The sequence below is a fragment of the Pseudopodoces humilis genome, chromosome 17, assembly GCF_049639895.1.
Source record: "Pseudopodoces humilis isolate 2021_Gansu_Grassland_sample_001 chromosome 17, ASM4963989v1, whole genome shotgun sequence".
In the NCBI taxonomy this organism is placed as follows: Eukaryota; Metazoa; Chordata; class Aves; order Passeriformes; family Paridae; genus Pseudopodoces; species Pseudopodoces humilis.
Genome location: NC_142216.1, coordinates 14,986,348 through 14,998,326, shown reverse-complemented (window position 1 = coordinate 14,998,326; position 11,979 = coordinate 14,986,348). Strand labels below are relative to the sequence as shown.

Sequence of the window (11,979 nt, the reverse complement as noted above, 5' to 3'; positions counted from 1 at the left end):
GATCCCCCTTTTCCATCGGGGCCAGTGCCAGGTGCCTGGGGAGGCGATTACAAACGTGGCTGGCATGTGTAACATTTGCTTGCTCCCCTGATCTCCAGACATTCATGGAGCAGGGATTTCTGAGCTAGAGAGGTGCTGCCTTTCTCCTTAAGAGCTCTCCATGGGCTTTTTCCTTGTGTCTTTGAACTCTCACACCCCCCATGCGAAGTGGGAGCAGCCGCTCCCCGTGCGGTGTGGAGCTCTCCTTAAGGCTGCTCCATGGAACAGACATCTCCGCGGGTTTCCTTTGAACCTGGCCCCTACTAACCATGTTTCACCTACATCCCAGCTGAAAAATCACAAAAGGAGTGCACAACCACCCATTTTCTCCCTGCTGCTGCTCAGAAGTCTCTGCTTTCTGGAGTCGGATCTTCCGCCACCAGCAAGGATGGTCCCAATGACACGGAACAAAATGACTTCACGCCCCTTGAAGGCACCATGGATGGCTTTGGACATAGTTTTCTTTTCCATCCCTGACCAAAACAAAGAAATGCAGGGAGAAGTTTCTGTTCTGCCCCATTTGCTGGCTCATGGCAGTTCACAAGTGACCTTGGAGCTCCCCACTGTGCTGAGAGCATCTCTGAACCTCAGAGCTGCTTCCAGAGCTGGGGAAACTGCTTCAGCATCTTCTGGTCACCTGGTAACTCCACCACAGACAGTTAAAAAAGGCTCCCAAAAGCCAGTCTGGCCAGCAGCACTGGGGCATTTAAATTCTGCTTTTCCTTGGGTGGATTTATCCCCACCAGCAGCGCTTATCTCATTACAAGCTTTTAATATCCAAAACGGTGAGAGCAGGTAAACTGAGGCACCAGAGGGGCTCCTGCAGCCTAAACAAAACCCCCCAGAAAGGTGCTAACACGGGTGTAGATACCCCCCACTTGAGCCCCTTGCCCCCTGACCTGGCAGGATACCTGGGGACACGGGATGGCAGTGGCTGGGCAGTGGGGACAGGGCTTGACAGTGGCTCACAGAGGGGCTGTTCCATAACCCCGGAGCCTGCAGCCAAGGCAGGGATGCAGAGGCAGGGATGCAGAGGCAGGGAATCAGAGGCAGGGAATCAGAGGAAGGGAATCAGAGGCAGGGAATCAGAGGCAGGGATGCAGAGGAAGGGAATCAGAGGCAGGGATGCAGAGGCAGGGGCACCACCAGCACGGGCTCCCCAGCCCCAGCCAAGCAGCTGATTAAAATGCAGTCCGGCCACCCCGGGCCTGTCCCCACCGTCTCCCGGCTTTAAATAATAGCTTAATTATCTCATTTACATTTGGCTCCTTTCAGGGAGGCACTGCAGTTGATTAACATTTTCCCTCCCGGTGTCTTGCTCTGCGTCCCTGCTTCATCCCACCCTTCCCACTCCCACTCCCCCAGGCACGGCTCCCTGCTCCCACCGCTGCCTCCAGCCCCACTCCTCCCGCAGACTCGGGGCTCTGCAGGGCTCTGGAAATGCCAGGAGCCAGCTTTCAAATGGCCACAACAGATGCAGATGCTGGAGGATGGGAATCCGTGCCCTGGCTGGGCAGCTGTGGGATGAAGGCTCTCCTCATCTTCTCTCGGTGTCCTGCCTTTGCTTTGCTGCCGGCGCTGCCCCTGATCTCTCCCCACGTTCCCGCTTCCACCCCTCACTGGGCAGCTTTTAACTTTCTTTTTTATCTTCTCTTTTTAAATCTCCTTTGAACGCTCCAGCCAAACACTGAATTCCTTTGAAGAAGAAGAAAATGTCTCTGTGGGTTGCCCTTTCTCACCGGCTGGAGCTGTGAGAGATCCCAGTGCCCAGCCTGAGAGCCCTGTGGCTCCCCCAGCCCCAGGCACTTCCCCAAGGGTGTTCCTGGAGGAGACCAGGACTAGAGGCATCACCAGCCCTCACCTCCCAGATCCTCCAAGCCCTGTCAGTTTGCCCAGAAAAGCTCCTTCATCACACGGGGTCTCTGGGACAAATTATTGTCCCCTGCCTGGCTGAAGAGGAGATTTTGCAACAAAATTTATGTGTAATTATCTCCCCAGGCCCCAAGGCCATGAGGCAGAGGAGGAGCCAGGAGGATGTGAGTGGACTCCCTGCTCTCCTCACTGGTCACACCATACCCCAAACTGGGACAGGACCTCACAGACAGGGCCAGGCAGGCGATGCCACCAGAACTCCATCCCACCGGTGCTGGGGGAGATGGATGTCCTCAAGGCTCTTCATTAAACCTGCTTATTGCTGTGTGAGCCCGTGGCCCTGCAGCCCCTTTCCCCCCTCCTCACATCCCCCTTCCTTGGCTCCCTGCATCCCTCCCCAGGCTTGGCACAGCCAGCCGAGCCGCAGCACAGCGCTGCAGACCCCGCTGCTGAATCCCAACCTCCTGCGTGACTGCCAGGCATTTCCAGATAGTCCTATTGATCCTGTGGAGCCTCCAAAACCCCCATCCCTGCTGCTAATTTAGCTGGGACAGCCGCTCCGTGCCTCCTCCCTTTGATCCGCTCCCTTCAAACAGCCCCCACTGCCAGGAGAGTTTGTGCTCGGTGCAGAGGTGCTCTTTTTGGAACATATATTTTTAATGGGGATTTCAGACGTGACGCAGGCACGAGGGAGCAATTCTCCCATGCCCTGGTATTTACATATTTTCCAGCACAGGCAGGGGAAGGTTTCACGGAGGGAGCCCGGCAAAACAGGAAGGAAAGGAAGGAGCTTTTGTGCTTTGTATCGCCAGGGCCCAATTACAGCCTGAAAGGCGAGGAGCCCATCCGGGTATTGCCCTCTCCAGCCAGTCCAGGCTGCAATTATAGTCCTCGCCAGGCTCAGCAGGGTCTGGGAAAAAAATAGATCTCAAGTGCTTCACAAATGATCACTAGCTCACTCTTCGGGGCGCGGGGATTTTAGGGCACCATCTGCTCGCTCTTCTCTGCCAGCACAGATCCTAAAAACTGCTGGGTTTCACCTGGCTCCTGAAAGAGAAGGAGAGACAGGGAGAGCCCCGAGGCTCCCCCTGTGCTGGAAGTGAGGGATGGGAGACTGGGGCTGGGGAGGTGATGCTGCAGGGATGGGGCTGGAGGCACTGCCAGGAGGGCTTAGGGTGGGATGTGAGAGGACATCCCACAGAGAAAAGGAGGTGGGAGGTGCAGAGGGAAGCTGGGATGAGGTTTCCCACTCCCCCTGGGACTGACCTTCCCACAGAGGGACGTGACTCCCAGCCTGGGGTGTGCCCAGGCATCGCTCTGCTGCTGGTGCAAGCCCAGAGCTGGCAGGAGCCCTGTGAGGGTGTCTGTGTCCCCAGAGGGACAGCACCCAGCCTGGCACCCCCTGGGCAGCTCCCAATTCAAGTGGGCAGCTGACAATTCAGGTCACTTCTGAAGCCCATACAAATCATTCAGGCCACCTAATGCCACCCCCAAACTGCCTGCAGGCTTGGCTGCCCTCAAGGTGGTGCCCACCACGGGGACAAGAGTGTGTGACAGCAGAGGGTGGTGGCACTGCTGCCTGAGGACCTGTGCTGGGAACCAGGGAGGGCAGAGTGCTGGCTCTCCAGGGAATCTCTCACTGTGACTGGGGGACTCCCTTTAAGCTCCAGGCCACGTGCCATTGACCAGGGTAAAATCTGATGGCAACAGCATTTTCCACTGTTCCAGGGCAGTTTCTGGGCAATGATTGGGAAAACTAAGCTGCAGAGAGAGGAGGAAAAGGCAAAAAGAGCTATATGGGACAATAGATGGAAATATAAGAGAATCCTGGTGTGACTGATGGGCTGTCCTGTGCAGGGCCAGGAGATGGACTCCATAGTCCTTAGGGGTCTCTCCCAGCTCAGGATATCCCATGATTCTGGGATACTGTGTATTGTGCTAAGACCAGCAAACTCTGGTTTTGAGCCAAACCAGCAAATACTGAAGGTGGTGCAAGTGAGAGAGCCAGGTTTGACCTTCAGGCTCTGCAAGGACTGAAGTAACGTGCAAGGGGAGGGTCTGTCCCACTAAACTGAGCTCCAGAGAACCACCACACTGCTCTCAACACATAGGAATTGTGTTTTCTTTGAAGCTCTTTCAGTCTCAGAGTCCTGCCTGGCAATTATACACATTTTCAGGTCTGGATTTGCTGGCCTGTCTCTAGACATATGCTGTATGATATGATATGGAGCATTTGGGCATAGATTTCCGTGCAGCAGCACCGTCTGCTTCCCAGCGCTCCCGCTGTGGCTCTCTCTGCTCCTTCAGCTCTCTGAAACCTACAGATTAATATTTTGATGTACAGGAGGCTGGCTCTGCATCTCAGCCTGGGCAGGCAAGGGGTAAACCCAAATCCAGAGGAGCGGCAGGGGCACCTGGGACAGTTTGGGACAGGGGTCTGTCAGGTGCAGGTCACCCACCTCTCCCAAAATGTTGACCATAAACATCCCAACATCAGCGAGGAGGACCATGAGTGTTCCTGCAGTCAGGGAATGGGATGTGGCAAGCTCTGTGGGGTGCATTAAACTCAGCCTCTTGCCTTGCTTTCCAGGGCTGTCCACAGAATGAACCACCCAGGACAGTGGCACGTGGTTCCTGCTGTCCTCCCCAGGCTCACATGGGATTTTTGGGCATGAGACTCATTCAGAGAAATAGTGGGGCAGACCAGAAGCTGGTTCTGGTTCCCATCAGTAGGTTCCAGAGTTAAAATCAAGCTGTTACTGTGGCAAAGATTGTCCAAGGAAAGCAGCTGCAGACAGGGTTGCACACCCAGACACGATGAGGTGATGGCTGCAGCTCCCAGCCCACTCTGGATGTGAGGACCAGCTCTGCCAGTCTCCTGCCCTTCCCTTGGCACAGGACCTGGCTCTCTGCAGGATCCCCTCCATGAGGACACATTGCAGCAAGGCTCAAGGGCAGATTTCCCTCTTTGGAGTGCACACTGAGGGTCTGACCAGGGTGAGCACCCTCAGGCACACCCCAAAAGGCTGGGTGGGCAGAATGCTGTCAATCTGACCTACAATTCATCCTGGAAGTGGTTCCTGAGGCTCCCACTCAGCAGCCAGGCACGGAGTGTGGCTCTGGGTCATGAGCAGGGCCACAGCATGTCCTGGCTGGAGCCCTGCAGTTCCACAGAGCACCCTGTCCCACAGAGCACCCTGTCCCACAGAGCACCCTGTCCCACAGCCCTGGGAGCTCCCTGGGCTGAGCAAGGAGGAAGAGCCATTCCAGAGCCATCCAAAATGGGGCCCAGCCCCTGCAGCAGGGAGGTTCTGAGGGCCAGTTTGGAGGCCAGATTGGAGATATCCCTTCTTGCACCTTATTTCTTCTTTGGAGAGCTTTGGAGAGCTCTTATCCCTTTGCCACAGGGATAAGAGGAAGGACACACAGTGCCATGGTCCGGCCTGGGGATGCTCCCAGCAGCTGACAGTGAGGCAGAGGTGGCCAAACCTTACCCCCACCATGTTTCAGCACAAGTGTGGCACCCAGCGAGGCTCAGTCCCCAGTGACTCCATTCCAGCTCCCAGCCAGAGCCAGCTTTACCTCCCTGTGCCGGAGGAGATCCTGGCTGAGCGTGGTGTCCAGCCTCAGCTCCCCAGCACTTTTCCAGCTGCCTTCCCTGCAATGGGTGGGGTTGGGGGCTCCTTGCTGTCTTCTGCTCCTCCTGGTTTGGCCCTGATGGAGCCACAGGTGGTGGTGATGGTTTGTGCATCCCTTCTGGTGAGGTCTTGTAGCCCAGGAGACCCAACAGTCCTCAGGCTGGAGGAAACCAGGGGGTGAGACCAGGGGGTGACCCTCACAGGAGCACCAGCACTGTTGGTTAAGGGCCAAAGGAGGTCCTGAACCACAGGGAAAAGTCACAAGTCTCCACATCAGAACTTCTCCAAGTCCCATCTTCCAGGGCGTTCCGGCTGAGTGAATCCTGGACTAGGTCTCTGTACCACTGAAACTCCCTCCCAGCCCTAAGCACCGCGAGTTTTTCTGCTGCCTCACCCCACCAGCTTGTGCTGGGATGCAGACCCCCTCGAGCCCACAGTGCTGCCAAGCCCTGGCCCCCACCTCCCCTGCACACCACTGCCCCTAAAAAGCCAAAGCCACATGCCTTGCTCCCAGCTGCTGGAGAACAGCCAGGAACCACTTCCAGACTGCGTCACCATATTCATGGCCTCTCTTGGGCTATATTTAGTTCTGTGACTGCAGGTTTTTCTGGACGTCGAGTTGCTAAAGAACTGGCACTCCCCACTCAAAGCAGCGCTCATCCCAAAGGGGAGCTGGGCTGGGAGGGGGGAGCTGGGCTGGGAGGGAGGAGCTGCACAAGCTGAAGGAACCCTGAGCATCCCCCAGGTGAGCTTTGCCTTGCTGACAGGAACACCCAGCACACCGCAATTTTAGCCCTCCCCATCTCCTCTGCTGGGAAGTGCACGTGGAGCTGGGGAGCTTGTGCAGAGCCAATTTCGTTTTGCCATAGCCAGCAGATCTGGAGAGGATGTGAACCTCAGCACCAAAAGCTGCCTCGCAAAGAGGTCACAGAAAACAGGGAGGGAGGAGCCGTGGCTGTGCTGCACATCAGCCTCTGTGGTCCGCAGGGTTTTTACGAGGCTGAGCTCAGAGGCACTGACTCAACCAGCGCAGCCTCCCTCGGGTCCCTGAGCGCTCCAGACTGGCCTGCAGCAGCGCAGGGGATGGCAGGAGCCATCTCTGGGCATCCTGCTGGCTCCTGTTGGCTCAGGGACAGCTGGGCGGCTGCCAGACCTTGTGGTTCTCCTTCTGCTTCACTCTGATACCTGGGACAGTCCTGGGGTGAGAGCCCTGCCCAGGAGATGCCAGGGATGGCTCCATCCATGTCCTAGTGCAGAACTGGGGGAGCTCTGGGCAACCTGGTCTCGTGGAGGATGTCCCTCCATGGCAGGGGGTTGGAATGAGAAGAGCTTTAAGGTCCCTTCCAACCCAAACCATTCCAGGATTTAATTACATGATTTTATGAAGCCAGTGTGTGGTGATCCATGGCCTTAGACATGGTTCAGCCACTTGCTTCCAGCCTTCAGGAACCTAAAAATCTGCTTTGGAGTTCACTGTATGAGGAGGTGGAGCAGTCCTGGAATGCTGACCTCAACATGAAGTGGCAGAATTTCCCAGGTCAGAGAGGACCTCGGGAGGTCTCTAGTTCAACTTTCTGCTCAAAGCAAGGTCAACTGCAAGACCTCATTGTCCAGTGGGGCTTGGAAACCTCAGAGGATGGAGACAGTACAGCTTTCCTGGGCAAGCTGCTGGTGCTTGGCTGCCTTCATGGAAAAAAAACGTGTCTTTATCACCAGTCTGAACTTCTCTTAACTTACCTCATACCTGTTGTGTCTCTCTCCTCTCACTGCTCTGAAGGGTCTGGCTGTCTTCTCAAACACCTCCTCACAGGTACTGCACAGCTGCTTTACATCCCTCTGAATCCTCCCCTTCTCAAGGATAAATATCCCACTGCTGTTCTCAACATCCTGGAAAGGGGAGGAACTACCTTCAGAAAGAAGAGGGGGAAGAAAAAAAAATAAAAGAAAAAAGAAAGTAAAAATAAAAGTAAAATAAGGAGAACTACCTCAAACTCTCGTGACCCTCTTCACTCCAATCCCACTCCAAGTGACAGCAAATGAGAAGATCCCATCCCGTCATACTCTGGGCTGCTCTAAGAATCGGGAACAATAAATCAACTGACTTCAGTCCAAGATGTTCCCATCTCTTTGCTGACACCAGATAACACAGGGCTGTGAATATTCCCAGCCTGGAACAACGCTGAAGGAGAAGAAGCTGCTGTCTGCAAGGCAGGGAAGCAGAGATACTTAATAGGTAAAACAAGGGAAAAGGAGGCTCCAGAGGTCTCAGGTAAATCTGTTAATCCCACCATGCCTTGATTTTCCATGCTGCTCCTGAGGAACCAGTGGCTGAATGCACAAAGTATCTGCACAGAGAAGCAATTGCTGCCTGATCAGCCTCTTCCCCTTGGCTGAATCTTCTCTGTGCTGATTTCACAGACCCTCAGCACTAGCCAAACCCAAAAATCAGCGCTCACATGGTCAAGGTGGGCTCTCCAGGAGGTGAGCTGTATCTTTATCCAGGATGACAGCAAGACTAAGAGGGGCTGGAGGCACAGGAGTGAGCTCCATCCATCAGGAGCAGATCTGGGGATCACCATCATCAGCCATGGTCAACCATTTCCCTCCAGCTCCAGCAGTGACCTTCAGCCAGCACTGACCAAGGCCAGCCCTGGTGACAGAGACAGCAGTTCCAGATGTGCAGCTGTGGATGGGGAGGCTGCAGACTGGAAGGGAGCAGGGCTGTGGAAGGTGTGATGGAAACACAGGCGCTGTGAGGAGGAACAGGACATAACCAGAGGTGACCAGGCAAGAGTGACCGTGAGCTTTGGGTTTGCTGGAAAGGACCAACTCCCATGACAAAAGGCCATTGGGAGCTGGCATAAAGGTGAGAGCAATCCAGGAAGCTTTTGGAAGCCACCAGCAAAACTTAAAGAGGGTCAGGAGATTGTAGGGCTCATCTCGAGCTACTCATTAGCCACAAGGACTCTGGCCTTTCAACCAGGCTAATTACTGATTGCTCAAAGGATAACACTTCCCACAGCTGCTAAACTTGCTGACACTGGGCCCTGGATGTCTTCTATTCTGGGAAGGGGGAGTGGAGTCTCCTAGTGTGAACTTGTGGAGCTGGGCAAAGCCACACTGGAGCAGAGATAAAGTCAAGGACAGCTGCAGCTGCTTGGCAATCGTTCAAAATGAGCCACGAGTCACTGACTTGGCTATTCTGGGACGAGCTGAAGAGCCAGAGAGCTGGGGAGAACAAATTCATAGCCTGCTCACACAGAAATGGACTGCAGCAAGCCTGGACCTGACCAGTGCCCAGGCACGTTTGTCAGGAACCTGATGGGAGATGCAAATCTCTGTCCCTGGTCACCACTGAGGAGCCATGGCTGCAGATCTGCCTTGGGATTGATCTACCAGAGCTCACAGGGCTCCAGCAGGGGAGAACCACACAGGCTTCCCAAAATTTGCAGAGAGAATTCGCTGCTTTGAGGACTTTTCAACCCTTCAGGTTGCCTGAAATTGGGTCAAAGCTATTGCAGGGCTGCCATGCCTGAGTACAACTGCTGCTGAAGCTTCTAGAGAACCTAGCAGAGGTTTCCCAAGTCAGAATCTATTGGGGAATGGGGTGGATGAAGCTTGTGATATTCCCCTGAATCTGCAACCAGTGACCAGAAAAATCCTATCAAATCTTTGCCTAAGGCTGGAACCTGAATTGTTTATGTGCTGTATTTTGTGTTTCCCAGCTTTTGGGTGGGAGCACTGGGCTGGGAGGTTCTGATGAGGCCCAGCAAAGGTCTGTTCCCTGCCTCCAGTAATCCCAGTGTTGCTGAGACTGACCTGACCCCTCACACAGCCCAGTGCAGGTCACCTCCAGAGCTGCAACACTCACAGAGACAATTAAGCTCGTTGGGAGCTCACCCAAAGGACACCCGGCCTTTTGAGGTCACCCCCTGCATATGCTGGAAAGCAGATATGATCTCATTAGGCAAATATTTATGATCAATATTGTCCACACTCTGGCAATGAACAGCATCACTTGGAGCAAGAAGCTCTCCAGGGATGGATGTGGGTTAACACAAGAGCCTGGGCTGAGCGTGAACCTCTGCTCACCTGGCTTGAAAACACCCACATTTAGCCTAAACATTTTTTTTTCACGATTCACCAGGAGATTAATTAGCTGCTTGGAAACCCCAGACATTAATTATTGATTATGTAAAAGATTTTGTTCATCACAGTTGCTGAGCTTGTCAGTGCTGCAGGACAGCATGGCTGAGGACATCAGGACGCAGGGGAAGTCTGGATGGGCGCTGGAGAGAGAGTGGATTTGCCACCAGTTTCCCATGGTGGGGCCTCTCCACAAGGTAGAAGGGCTCTGAAACAGGAGCCAAGTGCAACAGGGAGAGCCCAACTCAAACACAGCTGCCCTGAGGGGCAGGGAACTGAGGCAGGGGACAGCGAGACCCGGGCAGGAATCAGACACGGGACCCCCCTGCACCCTGGGGCACCTGAGCTGGCGCTTGGGGTGTGCGAAGGGCAGATACCCACATGGCCTCCCCCTCGCAGGGCCACACCGGCTCCACCGGCCCAGTTTGGGTGCCACAGCCCCCTCCTCGCCCCGGTTCCCCGGGCAGAAGGAGCCGCAGCCGCGCCGAGCGCGGGTGGCAGTGATAAACCTCCTGCGACGCCCGGCAATTAATCTTGCGGAGCGGTGAGTCAGAGTCACCCGGAGCTTCCTCCCCTCACCCAGAACCAGCCACCGCCGTCTCCAGAAGCTCTCGGCTCCAGGGACCTGCAGATGCCACCTGGTTGGGGAGAGGGATTTGGATTTTTATTTTTATTTTTGGTGCTGTGCCGTCACTGAGAGGTGCTGGATCCCCCTCTGGACCTCCCCACTGCGCCCGAGGGAAACGAGACCCATCCACACACACATGTGCCCGCCTCTCTCTGCAGAGGAGTGGGGTGCTTTAGTCCCAGCTTCTCTGGCCATCAGGAAGGCGAGAGGGAGATGCCATCCTCATGATAAAGCCCGTATAAAAAAAGGTGTCAAAAGCCAGAGGGGTGGAGGAGGCGAGAAGGACGTAAATAAAGCCCCCGGGAGGGAACGGGTATATTTAATTCCCACCGAGAAAATGCCTCCGCACATTTTCCCCCTGTCCCCACGCCCCCAAACCTGCCGTGCTCCCCAAACTTTCCCAAGCTTTCCCGGGGAGGAAAAAAAAAAAACAACCTCTTCCCGCCTTGCCCTAGGCATGAATGCAGTTTGCAGTTTTAACAGCAGATGTCTCTCCTATTATGATTTATAAAAATGCTTAAAATAAATAATGCAAACATATTTACAGGAATGAATTCCTGCTCCTGAGCGCGTTTGTCACTCGGAGGCTCCCGAGCAGGAGCGCCTCGCCGCCTGAGTGCCTCCCGCACAGGCTCCCCGCTGCCCCCCCGCCGGCGCTGCGGCGGCTGCCAGGAGCCCAGGGCAGGGTGGCCAAATCCCAAATCCCCCCCTCCACTCCCCTCCCCAAAGCCCGGCTCTGGGCCCACACCGGCGTTTCAATACAAATGTTGTATAATCAACGCGTTAAATATTTAAAATGGTCGCGCAGGAGAGCTGCCCGGCGGTGCCTGATTTCACACATCCTGACAATTTCACGGACCTCTGGGCTTACGTTTCTTGGCAAATAATGAAAGGCGGTGGGAGCCCCCTTCCTCGAAGGGCACGTTGGGGAGGTTTGCCCTGGCCGCAACTCCTTCAAACGCGATGCGACTTGTGCATTGCCTCTCCCACCTCCGCGCCCAGCCATGTCCAATGCTTTTAAGCGTGACCTTGGCGCGGGGCGGATGCGGCCGTCACGGCCCCGAGGTGACTCAAAGGCAGGGCGGGGGCCCGGGGAGGGGGCACGGCCGGGGGGCAGCTGCCGCCAGAGCAGCCCTTCCAATGGAACAACTTTTTCCAGGGCCGTTCCCGCAGCCGCGCTCTCCCCGGCACACAAAGAGCCGGGGTACCTGCGGTGATGCGAGTGGCCCAATTACCGCTCCGCACCCGGCCTGGCTGTTTCCATAGCTTCACGGCACAGCGCTTCCCTCTCCCGAGGCCATCGGAGCAGGACCCGGCATCTTATCAGCGATCATCCTGCCACGCAGCGCTCCTCCGGGCCCTACCTGCCGACGGCCGGTCTCGCTGGCAACGCAGGATAATATCTTTTCCCACCAGAGCCGTGCGATGATTTCTTCCCGCTGTAATTTTGTCTCGCTTCCAAAGGCTCTTGCATAAGCGGTGCCGAGGAAGCAGAGCACAAAGCAGGGCAGCTGCGGGAGCTCCCCCGGGCAGGGAATGGGGTGAGAGGCTGTCCCAACCTGGGGGACACCCCCGAGAGGCTCTGGCGCTAAGGAAAGGTGAGAGGAGGCATCTAAAAGGACGAATGTGTCCCCCTGGCCAAACCCCACTGGCAAG

General features: G+C 55.6%; 1 long non-coding RNA gene across 2 annotated transcripts; it reads right to left on the bottom strand.

Annotated features, from left to right (window-relative positions):
- Positions 1 to 2,611: 2,611 nt before the first annotated feature.
- On the bottom strand, positions 2,612 to 11,755 carry LOC106628218 (uncharacterized). Of its 2 annotated transcripts, none has more exons than XR_015774051.1 (3): positions 11,688 to 11,755; positions 7,287 to 7,456; positions 2,612 to 2,999 (listed from the first exon to the last, which is right to left on the bottom strand). It is a non-coding gene; the product is annotated as an uncharacterized LOC106628218 (long non-coding RNA). The 2 variants fall into 2 exon arrangements; XR_001331498.2 differs by having other exon boundaries at positions 2,612 to 2,958.
- Positions 11,756 to 11,979: the final 224 nt, after the last annotated feature.